This window comes from Ambystoma mexicanum, chromosome 5p (genome assembly GCF_040938575.1).
Source record: "Ambystoma mexicanum isolate Mex_15411 chromosome 5p, UKY_AmexF1_1, whole genome shotgun sequence".
Lineage (NCBI taxonomy): Eukaryota > Metazoa > Chordata > Amphibia > Caudata > Ambystomatidae > Ambystoma > Ambystoma mexicanum.
The window spans coordinates 471,667,085-471,688,274 of NC_090930.1; positions in this window are offsets into that span (position 1 = coordinate 471,667,085).

The following is a 21,190-nucleotide window of genomic DNA, read 5'->3' on the forward strand; positions in this document are numbered from 1 at the left end:
CTTGGTCCCAGCAACCCTCCAGCCTCTAGACCTCCACTAGGCTTGTCAGTTTGGCAATGGCAAGGAATGGGAACACAAGGTCAAAATCGGATTTCGAGTAGGGTTTACAGAAACAATATGGGAAGCCAGCAATGAATGGAACACTTAATTTTTCTGCACCAGGAAAAATTGGGTTTTAACTAGTTAGGACAACTGCTAATGGACAGCACAAAAGGTACTTCTTGCTGCTTATACTTAAGAGACAAATCGGGCTTTAGAACATACTGGCCAGCACACAAGGGGAAAATTGATTTTAGAATATGCAACACATGGGCAAATGGAAAGGGAATTAAATTGGAAATTAGTTTTCCCAACACAATAGGAGAGGAGGAACAGACTAGGAAAAATGGTTTAAAAGGATCAGCTCAATTTCAATGGAAACGAAATGCAAATTAAATTTGTTTTTACTAAGGCTGTAAATGGTAGGCAAGCTCTAGGCAATGGGGAACTCACAAAAGGAAAATCGGTTTTGAGTTAAAATGACAGATGCAAATAACAGGTAGGCTCTGGGCAAAGGAATAGCTCACAATAGGAAAATCGGTTTGGGTTTAAAATGACAGATGCAAATAGAAATTTGTTTTGAAGGACAAAATTTATAATGCACAGACAAATTAGTTTTTTCAGCTCACAATGAAATGAATTCTTTGGGGGAGCACATATAACTATAACGACTCACAATGCACTGGGAAGAGATAGTTGGTTTCAAAGTCCAACTATCCCAATCCTGTGAAAATACATGTGGAAATTAACTGATTTACTTATAAAAAATACTAAGGATCTACCCCAACAACTGGAGGTTCTTCAATGGGAAAGGACTGAAATGCACAGACAAACAAAGGATTTTTTAATGTGTAAATTACTATAATGCACAGACAAGTAAAGGAATTTTCAATAGGAAAATAACTGAATTTCACAAACAAATAAGATAGGGGATTTTTCGAAGGGGGAATCTCTATGGCAATGCTGAAGAGGATACAGCTTATTTAATCTATGGCTGGGGATGTCTATACTTACAGGAGAGGGCTTGATGGCCATCAGGGGGCATCAGAGACCACTGCTTGGGCAATCAAGGGGTCAGTCAAGGGTTCTCTCTGTCCTCCAAAAGGGTCACAATCCAGCTACTATAGCTCCTGGCTCCACTCCAAGAGCCCTGATTTGAGGCGGAATGAGCTATTTATAAGGTAAGTGACATCAATGATCTGTCATCATTCTCACAGAATGGATTGGGTGGTGTCCAAAGGTTCCCTCCCATCTGTGGGCCGATAGGTTCAGAGAATGTAGGAGTGTTTTGGGAAACCAGGGGAGGAGACCCATTCATCATCTAACTTGGACAGGGGGCTGGGTCTGGTTTTTGCACATGGAAATTTCACTGTATGACAAATGTCCAATCTCTTCATAGTTGGACACATATGACAACATTTTTTAACACTATATTTTTGGGTGAATCACATAAACTTTATCAGGTGTCTGTGCAACACCTACTGGTGCAAAGATACAGTTTTCTTCTCATTTACTCCTGAACTATATTAATGAAAAAATATGGCACTCAGTGGGTTGAATATGGATCACATCTTACATATTTTCTCACATTTTTATGGTTCTCACATTCATACAGAGGGTCAAATTACATTTTTCTTCATAACGTTTGTTATGCTTGTGTCACCAAAATCGTTTTTGGTCCACTAGAACCGGCTTGCGCGATCAATATTGCCGACGTTATACCATAAACAGCATATCTCCCATTTTGTACAATGAAACCAATCCTTAACCCTGCCCCCCCCTGGCTGTGAGGTCTATAGGGGTTCTTGTGTTTAGATTAGCCCAGGGCTTCAAGGGCTAATTGCCAGCTATGGCCAGTTTTATTGTGGCCTAAGTGGTTTGAGTCATAAAAGCTGCGGAGCAGGGCAATTCTTTATCTCGCCCTAACCACAAAAATGACCTCTACCAGCCTTTGGTTTGTATTTTTAACAGAATGGCCTGATGTTTGAAGGGGAAACCAGACCTTTATTCCCATGAAAAGAGGCATTGAAATCTACTTTCACTTTTGAAGACAGACAGCAGAGAAACAAAACCAGAAACCAAGATTTGGGCTTGCCTCTGCTGAAAGCATTTTTCTTTTAACTAACCCTTAGAAATACACACAATTTTAACATGTAAACCCTTGAAAAAGTAGTTCCCTGTACACAGGGAACTACAGCATGGCAAGCAGGGCAACATCATTACAGCAGGGCAACATAATTATATATTTAGAGACTTTAGCTGTACATCTGAATGCTTAAAGTGTTCATTTTAAAGGCACAATTGCAATGTCACTGGCGGCAGTTTCAGACATGAAACCTTCATTCTGCTGCCATTCACATCTCCTTGTAGATTCTGTGAATTATGATTTCCTCTGTGATCGGCTCCAGATGGACAGAACTCCAGTTCATCTATTACAACTCATGCACACATGTTAAGGAGCATATCTTTAACTGAAAGGGAAAAACTGATTTTACATGCATTTGTTTCTGGCACAGTAAAAAGGCTCCAGTCTGCTGCGCAGGCTTGCACACAATCTTGGCATTTTCATTTAACATTCTGGACACTGCTGTTTCTGACAATACGACTTCCGTTCTCCAAGACTTTTTGCAACTTTTGTCTCATGTCTTTCCCTTATGTAAGGCACTTAACATTGTTATGCATATCTATATTTTGGTGCTTAATTTCACTCCTTTTAGCTTTGGAAATGCAGAGCCTTATTTCTAGGTTAATTCAAGGCTGGCCTTTCATTTTGGTGAGCCCTCATACTGACTCCGGCCTTTAATTATGGCATTCAAGGGTCATTTCACCCCACAGTTTGCAGCCCATAGATATTTCAACACACCACCTGAGGAATGTCAAAAAACAAAATAACTCGCTTGAACAAAAATGGCGAGCACCTAAAACAAATCTCAGCAGATCCATATTCACCCAGAACCACCGTGATTACAAATCCAAAATCCGAAAGGCCAATAAAGCCCATTACAATAAACAAATTCTCAACTGTGGCAACAGCAGCAAAGAACTCCACATGATCATATTGGAAAATTGACCGGATGACAACCCTTAATACCAAACTGTCCTTGCTCTCCTCCTTCCCTTCACCAATCCTTCTCATCCCACTGCCCCGACACACCCACTTTACCTATTTTTGACTCCTTCAAACTCATCCCCAGAGATGAGTTCCTTGACCTACTGTCAGCTAGCAAACCCTCCGGGTCACCCCTCAACCCCTGCCCCGCCTCTGTCCTGAAGAAATATTCTCATCTACCTGTGCGGTAGAACATGGGAGAGCCATACTAAATGACTCCCTCACCTCTGGAATCTTCCCTGAAGCCTACAAAATAGCACATGTCATGCCACTTCTAAAACAGGCAACCCTTGACCCCAAGAATTACAGGCTGATCTCCAACACCGGATTTCTCGTGAAACTCATTGACCGGACTGCACACTCTCAGCTCAACTCCTTTGTAGAATCCGAGAATCTCCTCGACCCCACACAATCAGGCTTCAGACCGTGACATAGAACAGAAACCACTCTGATCTCGATCTGGGACTATCTCAAGGTCACTGCAGACTCGGAGGGCTGCGCAGAACTGATTATCCTCGATCTCGCTGCAGCCTTTGACACGATTAACCATTCAATCCTCCTTGACCACCTCCAATCCCTAGGATACTGTGGCACTGTTCTCAAATGGATTACCTCCTTCCTCTGCAATACGAAACAAATAACTTCCCTCTCCCCTTTTGTCTCAACTGCTCGCTCTGTGAACACTGGAGTACCCCAAGGCGCATGCCTATCTGCTCTCCTATTCAAACTCTATCTGACCACTCTACCAGGAATCTTCTGCACACACAACCTCTCCTGTTACAACTACGCTGACAATAAACAAATTATCCTAACAATCCCCATGATAAGCAACAACCCTCTTCCCGACTTTGAAGCTTGTCTCCTTGATATTCACCGATGGATGACAAAAAGTGACCTCCTTCTGAACCGTGATAAAACCAAAATGGTGATGTTTGGCAATACTGCCTCTCTCCCACATCCACTCCCATGGCCCCCCTTGCTCGGCCCACCTCCCCGCCCCTCCGATATAGTCGAAAACATAGGCTGCACTACGTACTTAGGCCTAACCCTCTCCTGTCAGATCAACAACATGTCAAAATGCTGTCACTGCCAGCTCAAACTACTGAGATGCAAATTTCCCTTCCTCTCCTACCCCAACAGACTTGCCGCAGTTATGTCTATTGCGATGTCGAGACTGCACTATGCCAAATCCATATACCTGGGTGCACCAGCATACCAACTGAACAAACTCCAAAGTGGCAAAAACACTGCTGCAAAACTGCTCCTCGCTCTGGGACTGTTAGGAAAGATTTCATGATTGCAGGTAATTTTCCTTCCATGTGGCAACCCCTAAACTTTTTGCTATTGTTTTTAACCTTGTTCTTGACTTTGCCAGAGAAGTACAGCCTTCTGCCGCACTTCTCTGGGCTTTCGCTCCTTTCTTACGGGGAAACTGACATGCCCTTAAGACAGTCAGTACCGGGGAACGCTGTTTCCCGTAGTTTCTTTTATCATGTTGCGGCTTTAGTGCAACATGACACAAGAGGGCACTGTAAGCTAAGTTACAGCTCTCTTGGGTCTCTAGCCTTCTACAGGCCCTAGATACTCTTTTAGGATGGTATTTTGATCGGTGCAAGTCATTCAGGGACTGGAATGGTGGCAGCGATCGTTTTGTTTATTTTGAGCTCCTTTTGGCGTTCTGAGCACGTTTTTCGCACTGAACCCAAAATGGTGGCCTGGCTCCCAAAATGGCCAGACCACGAGGCTCCTTTGTCCTGTCCACTGACCGTCTTGCTCCCTTCACCTTCCCCAGGTCGGGCGACCCGGGGCCTTCCTTATTTGGGCATGTACTTTCCCGCGAAACGTGGTTGCTTTCGCGGGCTTCTACATGTGGTTTGTGTGCCTCCAGGGTGTGGGCTGGGATGTCTGGTCCCAATACACATCCTGGGTGCCAGAGAGTCTAGGGTGGTGTGAATGCCTGGGACCACCGTGGTCCGTGATTGGTCCACGTATGGTATGTGTGTTGATGAGCGGATCTCCCATTGGCTCCCCTCCGTTTTGGCGCGAAGGGAACCGTGGATAAGAGGGAGCTGGAAACACCACTGCCATGTCGATCTCCTGAGTTCTCACGAACGAAGGAATACAGGAGCCAAGTATCCTGCAACCAAGAGGCTGGACCGAGGAATCGCTGGTGACCCGCTGAAGGAATCCTCCTTTGCACTGCTGTCGTCCTGTGAAACCCTTTCCTCCTTGGATCGAACCAGAAGGCCTGTACTGGTGCTTCGACCTTTGGAATAGCAGGAAAAGCTATTCCCGGCGACTCCATCATCTCCTGCCAAGTAAGCCTTCGGAAGTGTCTCTGGGCCATCCAGTTGACTGACCAGCTTACAAGGGAGTCCTGCTCTGTAACTGCCGCCAGGTTGTGTTGTATTTCGAGTCCTTGTCACTCTCCCACGCTTCGTACACTTGGCGTTCCCAAGTCTGAAGGGAGGAGTGTACATTTGGCTTGAATACACACGGCCGCTCCGTTGTCCTGCTGCGGCAACAAACTGTGCTGGTTTCGTCGATTGGGACGTCTTTTTGCTCTACACGACTACGAGGCGTTCCCTGCTCTTCTGAACCTGCCAGCTGCTGAAACTAACGTGGAGAAGCCTGGGTCTGCTTGCTTCGGGGACCGGTGAGTAGTTTAGCTAGGATCTGGTCGCCCTCCTGCAGTATCCCATTGCTTTCCCTGCTGTGTAAAAACAGCACCCTTTTGGCCGTACTCGCGCTCTGCTTCTGCCCGCTGTGGAGGCTGCGCTTGAGTTGCGGAACCTGTTCTCCTTCTGCTGTGCACTAACCCGAACTGCCTGACTTCCTCCGAAGAGCTTCCCCTTTTGCCCGTTGGCACCGGCGTGGCAGGTACTTTGAGCACAAGGCTCCACTCTTCGCAGGGCTCGGACTTCCATCTAGTTAGGTGCCTCTGAAGGCGATCTGAGTCTAAAGCGTTATCGCACTGCCTGTTTTCCTTTCCTTTCAGGTGGACTACATATTTCGTGCTTTAAACGCTTGCGACTGTGTATTTGTATATATATTGTGTTGATATGGTATGTGTTGGTTTAATATTGTGATATTGTGATTTTCTCGCTACGGTCATTGTTTTAAAGGCCTTAAAATAAATGTGTATCTATTTTTGATATAACAACTGTTTGGAGTAGTTTGTAAGCGCTCTTGCTTTGTGTGCTCATTGCGGGCTTTCAGTCACCCTCACCCCTCTTGAGACCTAGTCTTGACCGCCGCAATCGCTACCTTGATTGGTCTGGCTTGTCCAGAGGTTACCCTGTTCCAAGTAATTAGGTTGGCCTTCTGAACTTCTGCGCCACCAGGACAGAGTTCAGAAATCCGTCTTAACAAATTGGTGTACAGCGGTGGGATACGACTGAAGGTACCCAGTGTTGCGCTCGAACTAGGGCATTTCAGGTTATTCCAAACAGTACACGTAGTGAATTGTTGTAATATAACTTTAAAAAGGCCATAGTCCTATCAAACAGTATGGAAGCAAATACCTTGTTAACTTTAAATGCTTCCAAATCAGAAACGCTGAAAAAGATGTGTGCGGAGAGAGGTGTTTCCTCTCAAGGCACAAAATTGGAAATGATCCAGAGAATCGTGGCGTGGCAAGAAGAGCAGCTTGAAGCTATAACTTCCGAGGACAGTGCAGAAGGTGGTGGGGCTGCTCTCACTGGTAGAACCGACGGTTCTGCCGCTGCACTGATCCATCGCGACCACGAGGACAGGGAGGATGTGATGTCTAATGTTTCCTCTGCCAGTGTTGATGGGGAGGCTATGCTTGAATTCAAGAAGCAAGAGCTGCGGTTTGGGCAGCAGGAGCTTGAATTCAGCATAGCCAAACTAAAAATCGAACAGGCAGAAAAACAGAAAGACAGGGATCACCAGTTGGAACTGGCCAAGCTTCAGGTTGCAAATGGATCCAAGGGTCCTAGACATGGGTCTGGGGCTTCCTCTCATCCACGGTTTCCGAAAGATCTGCTCAGTGTGTATGAAGAAAGGAATGACATTATGGACTGGCTGAATGCGTTTGAGTATGCATGCAAGGTTCAAGAAGTTGACAATGCTGATAAGATTGCGTGGTTGCTCAGTAGACTGCCCCATTCTGGCTGTAGTGCCATTATGGAAATGTCGAAGGCTGAGCGGGCTGATTTCGCAATGTTAAAGCAAACTCTCATTTTAAAGTTTGGGAAGACTCCGGCCCAATATTTAAAGCGTTTTCGAGAGTATAAGAAAAAGGAAGGTGGTACTTGGGTATCTTATGTCGCTGAATCTTTGAAAAACTTAACTGGCTGGGTTGAAGGTTATAAGGTTTCTACCTTCGAAGGCATGATAAATCTTGTCATGCTGGAACATATTTTTGCTTCTTCTTCCCCGGAGCTTAAGCAGCATTTGGCCGATTCGAAGGAGATAGATCCTAAGAAGCTGGCCATTGCAGCAGACTTATGGGTGTCATATCGAGTGTCCCATAAGGACAAAACTCATCCTGGTAAGCAGGAGGAAGGGAAAAAGTCCAAAGATATGGAGGGTGGGGAATCTGCTAAATCTTCTTCCCATAAGAGCCACAAAAAGAAAAACAAGGGTAAGACACAAGAGAACTCACAGGGTAGTGGAGGTCAGCCTCCGAAACAGAACTCTGGTTACAATAAGCCTCCCTACGTAAACAGACCCACTGGGGCTTGTTTTTCTTGTGGAGCAACTGACCATGTGAAGGGGGATCCCCGTTGTAAGGTTAGACCTTTGGGGGTCCACTCCGCTAATCTGGCCTTCTCCTCCTACGAGGAAGAAGAGATTACAGGAGCATCCTTCTCCTCAGACTCATTTCCCAGCGGAATAGAGGCTGAGGTAGTTTTAGTGTCCCTGGGTTCCTGGGAGCCTAAAGTCGCAGAGGCGTATGCTAGGATTCCGGATAATACCAAGCACTACTTTAAAGACAGTGTGCTGATCAATGGAGTGGATACTCCAGCTCTTAGGGATAGTGGGTGCAGTCGCACTGTAGTGGATTCTACCTTGGTAGACTCAGAGGAAGTTGCCAGAGCTACTCTGATGCCCACTAAGTTGGCTGACGGCCCCCTCCGTATGTTTCCCGTGATCCCTGTAAATCTTACTTTAAATGGTACAGCAGTCAGGATTCCAGTGAGCATTCAGAGAAACGTCCCGGGAAAGGTCTTGTTGGGTAATGATCTCAGAGCTTTGGGGCTCGTAGGAGACACTGCCGAAAGACCCTACACACGGTCTCAAGCACGGGCAGCATTGGCCAAGTCCAATACGCCGCCCCAGCCGAAGGGGAAACCCAAGGCGAAAGGAGTCTACAAGTCAAGACGAGGGAAAGAGAATATTCCCCCGAGCTCACCTACCACTGCGGTGGAGGAAGTTGGTCAATCGCCCGGGCCTGACGAGGAGGTGGCGATGCCTGAAGTATTCGACCCCAACGATCATCCTGAACTAAAAGACTTGTTAGTTGAAGGAGGTCCTGATAGGGACGAATTCAGTAAAGGCCAACGTGAGTGCCCATCTCTGGAAGGCCTAAGGAGACAGGCCTGCTCCCAGCTTGAGGGTGAACCTCCTGGGAAGCATAGGATTTATTGGGAAGGTGGACTCCTGTATAGTGAGCCCACAGAGTCTACAGAAGGAGACCATAGGAGGTTGGTGGTTCCCCTTGCTGTTAGGCCCTTCCTCCTGCAGTTGGCGCATGAAGTTCCCCTTGCTGGTCACCTTGGTATGAAGAGGACCAAGCAAAGGTTATCCATGCACTTCTACTGGCCCAAGATGGGGGTGCAAGTAGAAAGTCACTGCAGGAGTTGTGCCTCCTGCCAGTTGTCTGGTAAGGTTGGCGCGACAATCCAAGCTCCGTTGGTACCGCTCCCAGTTGTGGGGGTACCATTTGAAAGGGTAGGGATCGACATCGTTGGTCCCCTTGACCCGCAAACATCCTCGGGCAATAGGTTTATCCTGGTGCTGGTCGACCATGCAACCAGGTATCCTGAGGCCATCCCATTGAAAACTGTAACTGCCAAGTCAGTTGCAAAAGCTTTACTCGGCATATTTACTAGGGTTGGCTTCCCTAAAGAAGTTGTGTCAGATCGTGGCAGCAACTTTATGTCGAAGTATATGCAGGCTATGTGGAAAGAATGTGGGGTCACCTACAAGTTCTCTTCTGCATACCACCCCCAGACCAATGGTCTGGTTGAACGTTTCAATAGAACGTTAAAGAGCCTGATTGGGGCTCTGGAGGAGCCCCAGAGAAGAAAATGGGATCTTCTTTTACCATGCTTGCTGTTTGCCTACAGAGAGGTACCACAGGAGGGTGTTGGCTTCAGCCCCTTCGAACTTCTGTTCGGTCATCCCATACGGGGACCCTTAGCCATCGTCAAAGAGGGATGGGAGATGCCCACTCCCCCTGTTACTACCAATGTAGTTGATTATGTGCTAGGGCTCAGAAAACGGATGGTACTTCTGATGGGCTTGGCTAGTGATAAATTGAAGGCAGGGCAAGCGCTGGTGAAACATTGGTACGACCAGAAAGCTTCCCTCATCAACTTTACACCTGGTCAGCAAGTCCTGATCATGAATCCAATAAGGCCTCACGCTTTACAGGACAAATGGTCAGGCCCTTACACAGTGGTGGAGCCCCTGGGTGAGGTGAACTATTTAGTGGACCTTGGAAGGCCTGGACAGGCTCCAAAAGTGTTTCACGTGAATAGGCTGAAGGCTTTCGTCCCAAGAGTCGAAATCGCAGCACTGCTACTGGCTTCAGATGTTGAGGAAGAGGAGTCAGAACCTCTCCCCGACCTGTTCCAAAGCGGTCCTTCAGATAGCTCCATTGAGGGTGTCCGAGTGGCCCCTCACCTGACTTCTGATCAGCAGGCTGAGGTGAAAAGTTTGCTTAGGCAGTTTTCCCCCCTGTTTTCACAGTCCCCTGGTTTGACACCTTGGTGCAAACATAACATTGACACAGGAGACAGTGTACCTACCAAAAGTAGGGGATACAGGATGTCAGATAAAGTACGGTCTTATATTAAGACCGAGGTCAACAAGATGTTAGACCTTGGGGTGATTGAACCCTCTAGTAGTCCTTGGTCCAGTCCTGTGGTTTTGGTTCCAAAAGCAGGCACTTCTGAATTGAGGTTCTGCATGGATTACAGGGCTCTGAATGCTGTCACCAAGACAGATGCACACCCCTTGCCTCGAACAGATGAGCTGGTGGATACGTTGGGTGCCTCCAAGTACCTCAGCACGTTTGACCTCACTGCTGGCTATTGGCAAATAGCTTTAGCAGAACATGCCAAGGAGAAGACAGCATTTTCTACTCCAGACGGCCTTTACCAATTCCGGGTAATGCCGTTCGGGTTGAAGAATGCACCTGCCACTTTCCAGAGGCTTGTGAATCATGTGTTGAATGGGTTGGACGAATTCTGTCTTGCATATCTAGACGATATAGCAGTTTTCAGTGCCACCTGGGAAGACCATGTGAAACACCTCAGGATTGTGCTCCAGGTTCTTCAGAAAGCCCACTTGACCATAAAGGCTAGTAAATGCCAGATTGGACAAGGCTCAGTGGTTTACCTTGGACATGAAGTAGGTGGAGGGAGGATACAGCCTCTACCCAGTAAAGTACAAGCAGTACAAGACTGGCCTACCCCCACTACGCAAACCCAAGTGAGAGCCTTCTTAGGACTCACGGGTTATTATCGCAATTTTGTGGCAGACTATGGCACCATAGCTGCTCTTCTGACTGCCCTCACAACTCCGAAGAAACCCAAGAAGGTAACTTGGACCGACGAGTGTGAGAAGGCCTTCAATGGCTTAAAAGACTCCTTGTGCCAGGCCCCTGTCCTAAGGGCCCCTGATTATCAAAGACCTTTTATCGTGCAGACGGATGCCTCTGACACTGGGATAGGAGCTGTACTATCACAAGTAGATGAGAAGGGTAAGGAACACCCTATCGGTTTTATTAGTCGCCAGCTTAAGGACAGAGAGCTCAGATGGTCCACGGTAGAGAAAGAATGTTTCTCTGTTGTGTGGGCCCTAAGGAAGCTGAGGCCCTACCTCTATGGGACCCACTTCACTGTGCAGACTGACCATAAGCCGTTAAAGTGGCTAATGAACATGAAGGGGGAGAATCCAAAGTTGCTTAGGTGGTCCATAAGTCTACAAGGCTTCGACTTCACTATTGAGCATAGGCCAGGTGTCCAACATAGCAATGCTGATGGGTTGTCCAGAATGTTTTACCGACCTGAACAAGAGACTCATCCAGGGGTGGATTAGTTCCCCCTGTCCATAGTCTGGGAGGGGCGAGTGTTAGGAAAGATTTCATGATTGCAGGTAATTTTCCTTCCATGTGGCAACCCCTAAACTTTTTGCTATTGTTTTTAACCTTGTTCTTGACTTTGCCAGAGAAGTACAGCCTTCTGCCGCACTTCTCTGGGCTTACGCTCCTTTCTTACGGGGAAACTGACATGCCATTAAGACAGTCAGTACCGGGGAACGCTGTTTCCCGTAGTTTCTTTTATCATGTTGCGGCTTTAGTGCAACATGACACAAGAGGGCACTGTAAGCTAAGTTACAGCTCTCTTGGGTCTCTAGCCTTCTACAGGCCCTAGATACTCTTTTAGGATGGTATTTTGATCGGTGCAAGTCATTCAGGGACTGGAATGGTGGCAGCGATCGTTTTGTTTATTTTGAGCTCCTTTTGGCGTTCTGAGCACGTTTTTCGCACTGAACCCAAAATGGTGGCCTGGCTCCCAAAATGGCCAGACCACGAGGCTCCTTTGTCCTGTCCACTGACCGTCTTGCTCCCTTCACCTTCCCCAGGTCGGGCGACCCGGGGCCTTCCTTATTTGGGCATGTACTTTCCCGCGAAACGTGGTTGCTTTCGCGGGCTTCTACATGTCGTTTGTGTGCCTCCAGGGTGTGGGCTGGGATGTCTGGTCCCAATACACATCCTGGGTGCCAGAGAGTCTAGGGTGGTGTGAATGCCTGGGACCACTGTGGTCCGTGATTGGTCCACGTATGGTATGTGTGTTGATGAGCGGATCTCCCATTGGCTCCCCTCCGTTTTGGCGCGAAGGGAACCGTGGATAAGAGGGAGCTGGAAACACCACTGCCATGTCGATCTCCTGAGTTCTCACGAACGAAGGAATACAGGAGCCAAGTATCCTGCAACCAAGAGGCTGGACAGAGGAATCGCTGGTGACCCGCTGAAGGAATCCTCCTTTGCACTGCTGTCGTCCTGTGAAACCCTTTCCTCCTTGGATCGAACCAGAAGGCCTGTACTGGTGCTTCGACCTTTGGAATAGCAGGAAAAGCTATTCCCGGCGACTCCATCATCTCCTGCCAAGTAAGCCTTCGGAAGTGTCTCTGGGCCATCCAGTTGACTGACCAGCTTACAAGGGAGTCCTGCTCTGTAACTGCCGCCAGGTTGTGTTGTATTTCGAGTCCTTGTCACTCTCCCACGCTTCGTACACTTGGCGTTCCCAAGTCTGAAGGGAGGAGTGTACATTTGGCTTGAATACAAACGGCCGCTCCGTTGTCCTGCTGCGGCAACAAACTGTGCTGGTTTCGTCGATTGGGACGTCTTTTTGCTCTACACGACTACGAGGCGTTCCCTGCTCTTCTGAACCTGCCAGCTGCTGAAACTAACGTGGAGAAGCCTGGGTCTGCTTGCTTCGGGGACCGGTGAGTAGTTTAGCTAGGATCTGGTCGCCCTCCTGCAGTATCCCATTGCTTTCCCTGCTGTGTAAAAACAGCACCCTTTTGGCCGTACTCGCGCTCTGCTTCTGCCCGCTGTGGAGGCTGCGCTTGAGTTGCGGAACCTGTTCTCCTTCTGCTGTGCACTAACCCGAACTGCCTGACTTCCTCCGAAGAGCTTCCCCTTTTGCCCGTTGGCACTGGCGTGGCAGGTACTTTGAGCACAAGGCTCCACTCTTCGCAGGGCTCGGACTTCCATCTAGTTAGGTGCCTCTGAAGGCGATCTGAGTCTAAAGCGTTATCGCACTGCCTGTTTTCCTTTCCTTTCAGGTGGACTACATATTTCGTGCTTTAAACGCTTGCGACTGTGCATTTGTATATATATTGTGTTGATATGGTATGTGTTGGTTTAATATTGTGATACTGTGATTTTCTCGCTACGGTCATTGTTTTAAAGGCCTTAAAATAAATGTGTATCTATTTTTGATATAACAACTGTTTGGAGTAGTTTGTAAGCGCTCTTGCTTTGTGTGCTCATTGCGGGCTTTCAGTCACCCTCACCCCTCTTGAGACCTAGTCTTGACCGCCGCGATCGCTACCTTGATTGGTCTGGCTTGTCCAGAGGTTACCTTGTTCCAAGTAATTAGGTTGGCCTTCTGAACTTCTGCGCCACCAGGACAGAGTTCAGAAGTCCGTCTTAACAGGGACACAGAGACCACATCTCACCCACTCTCCGAACCCTCCACTGGCTCCCAGTCAGACGAAGGGCCACCTTCAAGACCCTATGCATCACTCACCGAGCAGTGCACAAGACCAGCCCAACAAACCCTACCTCCCATCTCGCACCCTAAGATCAAGCACTGCCCTCCTTCTAGTGATTCCAACATCTAACTCTGTCAGAATCCGAGGATCTGCGTTATCAACCTTGGCCCTAGCTCTGTGGAACTCACTCCCGTCACATATTCGACGCACCCAAGACTATATGACCTTCCGTAAAGCTCTAAAAATGTGGCCCTTTCCGTAACATCTACTATGACCATCTGTGGCGACTGAGACCTGAAACCTGATGACAAATGCTCAATAAGATCCCAAGCAATGACGCCACTGAATACGCTTATTAGGTCACGACTAAGCAACCCTGTGCTTGAAATCTGGAATAGCGAGATCCTTAGATTATAAGCCCATCCAAACACTCACCTCCCATATCACTATACTTACTCTCTACTCTACACCAACACACAATTAGAGTGCAGCTACACCCCTTAATCAATTTTGGCCTAGCTGCTCACATATGAACTTTACTCCACGAACACCTCATCATTCTAATAAAATGCAGCTACATCCCACGAAAACCGGCCTAGCTGCACAAAGCGTCCTATAAAGGCCTAATGCAGCCAGAAACCAATCCTGGTGTACATCCCCCTAACTGACTGAACACATGAACTGATATGAAATACCGCCACACCTAATGCTAGACTGCAGTTACCATTAGGCAATTGCATTGGCTGCCCACTTAATTGGTGCATCCAAGCACCCTACGACACCTTACTCTCTCAACTGACCTGGGTCCCGAGAACGTTCAACCTACCAGTGCTTTGAGGTCATACTATTGATATGTAGAGTGCTATATAAATGCCAAATAACATAACATCATTTGGTTGTGTTTCATGTGAAATTCAATTTTAGGAGATTTTACAACATTCTTGTGTAATGGACAAATGGTTTTCTTTGCAGTCAGTTGATAAGTTGCTTGTAACCCCTTAGCCTTTGATGTTTAATTCTACTATGTCTAGACCTCTTTGCTTCTACGATTCATGGGCCATAACAATGAGAAAATAGCTTAGTCTTTGGGATATCATATTCTTTGGTAATATGTTTTAGACCCACAATAATGGTCTTATTTAATTTCTCAACCATCCCACATAGGGTGAAATAGATATTCTGCAGCAAAACAAAATTTTCAACCCCATCAATCAAAAGGTTTGTAAACTTAAAGCACATTGTGTTATTCCATTTAAGAGTTAGTCCACCTCTATCAAGAGATAGACATGACAGCGCTGGATTCAACTGAAGTGCAACATGTAGATTAAGGTGTCTCCTAAGTGAGGATCGTATAGGTCAAAGGACCACTTTGTAACTTCAAATGAGTAGACACAAACATATTGCAATCCGTGCAGATGCTGACCCCCTATAACATGTAAAAATAGGGGATTGACTAGGAGCCGCCACTTCTAGTTGCGATAATTCCCAGACTGCCAAAAAGGAGTCCCAAGCAACCCCTCTGATGACACTAATGTGAGATGAGTGGGGTGTAACAGTAGATGCATTCAATTTAGAGCCTTCTCCACAATTACAGTTGAAGCCACCTCCAACAATTATAGAATGGACATGTCTGTTTACTAACCAGGTCTCAAAGAGCGAGTGAATAGATTCCATACTTGACCTGGAAGGTTTCCAATACAAATGTACTAATATTTCTTCTGAATTCCTTACATTTGAAGTTATATAGGTGGCTATCAAACCCTCTGAGGGTATACCCTACCAGCTGCAGGGGTAGCTGAAGAATGAACCACAGTAATGATAGAATTGATATCTTACACTGTTGCTTCCACACCTTGTGTGGGTATAGATATGAAAGACTTGGAATGAAGATAACGCACCACACAATTGTTATTTAATAATGGCAATTATATTAAATCGATATCTTCAGAATGTAGGGATCTCAAAGGTGGAATCTGTTGGAAAATTTCCAACAATTTGCTCCTATTCAAACGTGTCGATCCATTAGTTTCAATGTTACTTTCACAACCCACAATCTTAGAGGTTTAAGGTTTCGGTTGGGTGTGGATCAGATGTTTGGAATGGGATTTACTAGTGACCGTAGAGACCAATTCATAAGTAGTTAGTTGTTCAGGTGCCATGCCCAATCTTACCTCAGAAGAAGATGATAGAATGATAGTAATATCTGGGCAGCGGCCTATGGTTCTCTCATTGTAAGAGACTTGATTTATTACAGAAGTGGTAGGAGTTACTTTTTTGGTAGGTTGCGAATAAGAGGTGATTTATGTCAGCTGGCCTCCCATGTGTCTTAGAATGATCGTAGAAGTAGCGGGCAAAATATCTAAAGAAGCAATAGGTGTCACTGTAGCTCTATCCCTCTCATCACTTATAGCGGGGGGCAAAACATGGATCAGTGCCAGGGCCTGTGCTAATGGGGAATAAAGAGAAAGTAGATTCTTTATTAGTAGCAATGGAATTTGAAGTGGCTAAAGCCATTACGCATGCACACACCTCAGGCCGTCGCCTAGATAATGCCATATTAGAATGTAACCCCCTGTCTGGCACATCCTGAGTGTTAAGATCAATTGTGCCATCTACCATTGGCAGCTGGCGTAAAAAATGTAGCAAAGAATTTCACCGATTAAGTTTAGCTGCCGTCAAGTTTTTAGATTTTTTTTCCTTAAGCTTTCTTCTTGTTACGAAGTTGTCTTTTACCCAGGATTGATGTGGCAATCATTCCCTATCAGTATATTTCTAGGAGTTCAGGTGAATCAAAAAGGACAGGTGAAATGCTTAGTCTTGTAACACATTCTACCAATGGTGTTGGGCTATTAGGGGTTTGACTAATGACTATCGGAACAGATGTTATGTGTCCCTTTCCCCAGAAAATCCATTGTTAAGCTCAAATGTTGAATTAACATTGTTATCAACAAAAACTGACTGGATCACATTCCCTAATTTAGAAGAATTGTTCAACCTTTGTATGTTCTCCTCTATCGAAGGAGAGTTTTACTGCATTTGCTGATACTATGTCCTTAATATTATCATATAGTCTCAATAAAGACTCCAGGACCAAATGTAGTGCAGAAATAGAGGCAGTGCCTAAAGAATCAACCTTTGGTAAAATCTCTGATTGTCTTCTCAAATTAATATTTTTCGGGGTAAACAAATCTGAATTCAGATGATTATGCACATTTGGGTAATCAGAAACAGCTCTTTGATCAGAAGAATGTTTCCATATTTAGTACGCCACTAGCTGGTTGGTTTACAGACATAGGGCGAACATTGTCAGGATCTAAAACCTCCATATCCCTGAACAGTCTTAAAAATGAATTAATCCAGGATAATAGCCAGTAGAAGTGTCCAAGCCACCTACTTCCAATGATAGTCAGTGAAAACAGACCCTGTTTAACACAAATGCTGCAATAATGTTGCACAGTGTATCCACAACACAGAACACTCTGCATCAGTAGCCATATCTGCAACCATAACTCGCATCACAAATATCATTCATTATATCACTGATGATATCACATATCTTGGCCACTTGTTTTTGTTCACTGATATATCTAGGCTTGGTGTTTTTGTTCACTGACAGTCAGAATATGACAATTCAAAAGGTGCTATATATCTAGAGGTTCACACTGTCGTATGTTCTTAAAGTACTTTGCTTAGGTTTTGGTCTTAGCTCATAGTGCCTATACATGGGGCAATATGCAGGGCTCAAACACATAATTAATTTGTGGACATGAAGATTAACTTTAATGTTATTGATATTTTCAGGTGATGTTTCTTTCTTCCTTACTTTCGTTTCTCTGTATGTGCATCTGATTTGTATGCATTTTGGGCCTTCGTATGTATAAAACAATTGCTATTTATTCCATGTTTAACATATTACAGAGAACACTGATAAATTAGCATTCATTATTTTCCTATCCAAAATTACCAGATTAAAAATATTGTTTTTCTATGGTGCAATATAATGTTTTGTTTAGATGAGTACATTATTTAATGTATTAAGTAGTTCATGATAGGTCCCCTGATCACCCCTGACATCTTGTGACCAACATTATAAACACAACCCCTTGTAGGGACTTTTCATCAGAATAGTTTTCATGTGTGATGTCACCAATGACATATGTGATGTAATCATAGCTGTCCTGGGTGTTGGTTTTAGCAATGCACGGTGGTGGTGTGAGTTATAGTTGCTTAGCTTACCATAACTGGTGAATTTCATGGGTTTTTTGGTTTTACTTGTAACCAGAACGTCCCATTAACAACATTTCTTTCACTGAATTCCATAGGTTTTTATTAGTGCAATTTAAACATAAAGTCCTTTTGACACATTTCTTTCACTGAATTTCATAGGTTTTTACCAGAGCACCCTTAATTTGCTGTCAGTTCCTTATATTATATTCACCCGCAATGTAGAAGCTCCAGAGTCCGCGGACCGCACGAAAGTCTGCGGATATCAGGTAGCATTCACAAAGCCCGAAGCACAGAGCAGGACAAAACATTTTCTACCATTCAACCAACAAACACATATATAAAACAACATTACTCATATTTAGTACACAGAAATATACCTTTTTTACAAAATTGGCATTTGAAAATGTAGAAATAAATTTTTAATTCACCACACAATATAATGGAATTCACCAAGCACATACCAGAACTGTACACCTCATATTATCACTTCAGTACAACTCTTCATACAGACTAACAAACACCAGGCGCTCTTTTCAAAACAACCTCTTACAAAATAGTAAGTAGACTGTATTTATTTCTGTGCTATTTCCATTCATTATATACACATTTCTTATAAGCAAACAGCACTATTTTTTATTTTCACAGAAATGGCAACCAGACTCAAGTGGTTGGAAGAAAACTTCCCAAAAGAAGAAATGAGTGAGGACTTCCCTAATGGTAAACAATACATCTTTTAATATAAACAAATAATGTAATGTATACAGTAATATATGCAGTACTCAGTCAAATAATAATTTCTTCTGTTCTTATAGCACATACTTCACATGAAGAAACAACACCCCAATTTAATTATGGAGAATCTCAAGAATAACAAAGACAATCTCTGTCTCCAACTCTACATAATGAAATCATATTGTCTGAAAAATTGGATGAACTTTGTAATTCCGTCATGGAAGTTTTATATGATGTTAAAAATCATGTTAATAGAAATGTTGACTATCACTCTTCTTCTTTTACCTGTACCCTTTGCCCCCAGCAATCACCCCCATCAAATTCCCAAAATAAAAATGATAAAACTTCACTCACTCCCCTGATGATCATTGTATAGAATTTCCAAATTCTCCCATTTACGTTTCCCATTCTGATACCCCATCCCTTTCATAAATAAATTCATTTTTTATACTATAAATATCTTGTATATTGTTCTTACATATATATTTGTTTACAAACCCCAATGAATAGTCTGCGGACTATACAAATGTTCGGGGTGCCCGGTTTACCAAATAGGGTGTCCGCAAACAGCGTGCCCTGTCCAGACATGTCTGTTGTCGCATGACACACGTTTAATTAGTCCAAGGACAGCACGCCAGCTTGAGGACATCAATGCACACGCGCCCAGGGTTCTCCCACCCAATGGTGTCCGTGGACAGTCGTCCCTCCTTAGATGTCCGGGGATGTTGTCATGTGACTGCACCCATTCAGCATGATGGTTTGTCCACGAACAGTGTCCGTCTGTGTGGACAGTTTGAAATTGCATTTCTGGTCAATTTAGGATGTTTGAAGTGGAAAGTGTACCCTTGCAGAGCTCCTACACCAATACTTTGTTGATCTGTCAACTTTATACAATTTTTCAAAGTCAATTTTTTATGCGGTAGTCCGCAGACAGTCGCACCGCTTGCGGACGGTTCTTCTGATGGGACCCACCAATAACCTTTAGTCATTTTCAATCTGGCAGACAGGAGAGAGAACCAAAAAGGAGCAGCTGATTTGCAGATCATTTTTCCTGTATCTATGGCTTCACACATGGTCATCCCTCCTCCTTCCCAGGGGCCACCAACACAACCACCATCTGGTGGGCCTGAAGAGGGGAATAGGCATTGAGGTGTAGAAGATGATGAAGAGGAAGAGCAAGATGAGGTAGAGGAAATGCCTACCTCCAGCGCCAGGAGTGAGTCATGGGCATGGTGGATTTTCACCACTATTGGGGGTCTACCGAAGGCTCAGGCAGCTAAGGGGAGATGCACTGAGTGCAGGGACATACTCAGTCATGGGAAAACTGGGCTGTACTGCTATGGGACCACTTCAGGTGCCGCCACACGAGATCCAACCACTTGGGGGCTCTGAAAAAGGTTGTTCCTTTCTCAGGAAGAAGCAGGTTGATGGCCTCTATCCCATCTTCCTCGATAGCTCCTGTCACCACACAGGCCACTCCTGTGGGGCAGAGGATTCCAGCGGCCACCTCACAGGCCATACAGAATGCTGTTGTTTGTTTGTTTATTTCTTTTAATATTTGTAGTGCACACCAGACCCAAAGGTATCAGGGTGCAATAGAGATCAAGAAGGTTGTTCAGCTTTGGTTATATTGCTGTGCAGGTACATACATTTTCTGCAATAAGTTGTCGATAAGGGAATTTGTACAAAATAAGACTAAAAGGGAAGCAGATTGCACAATTACACAAAATACACAGTATACAATATACGCAGTTTGTAAAGATAAAACAGGAATTACATGATCTGTGTAAGGGGAGGCCAGATGTCATTTTCCTTGATCCAGGTTGGACCTAAAGCGAAGGTAGGGAAGATCTTTCCTTAGGGGCGGTGGGAGGGAATTCCAATATTGGGCAGCTTTAACCGGGAAGCTACTTCCACCAGTCTTAGTGCATTTAAATCTAGGCACCGTTAGGAGGTGGCATTGGCAGTTCTTGTGAGGCGGTTGGAGGATTGTCTCGGATATCTGACAGAATTTTGAGCAGGAAGAGGACAGTGATGATGGGACGGTAGTTGGTGGGCATGGATGGGTCAAGTGGACCCAAGACTGTTTCAGGTTATTGGGTATGGTGCTGGTAGAAAAGGAGGCATGAATCAGTTTGGAGTTGAATGGGGAGAGGTCACACGCAGCATCCTTTATGATTTGGCTGGGCAAGGGTCGCCATGGCAATTTGAAGGTTTGAGGAAGAGGATGACTTTTTCAACCTCTAAGATGGATACTTTATTGAAGTTGAAGTGGGGTGGGAGTTGATTGGGGGTGGCAGAGTGCACGGGGCGGTGGCAAAGAAGGTTTGTTGGGCTTAGGGGCAAGGTGGAGAGTTTCTTTTTTGTTGGCAATCTTGGCTTGGAGGGTCGCTACATTATTAGATAGGGCATTCTGAATGCTGGTGCAGGTGTCAGGGGCTTGGATAGGCGTTTCTATATCTTTAAGGATTGTGAACAATTCTTTAGTACTTGAATTAGCTTGAGTAATACGCAAGTTCAAGGAGGATTGTTTGGCGAGGATAATTTCTTTTTTGTAAAGGGTGGCTAGTTTACTGAGTTTATTTTTGTTAGTGACAGACGGAT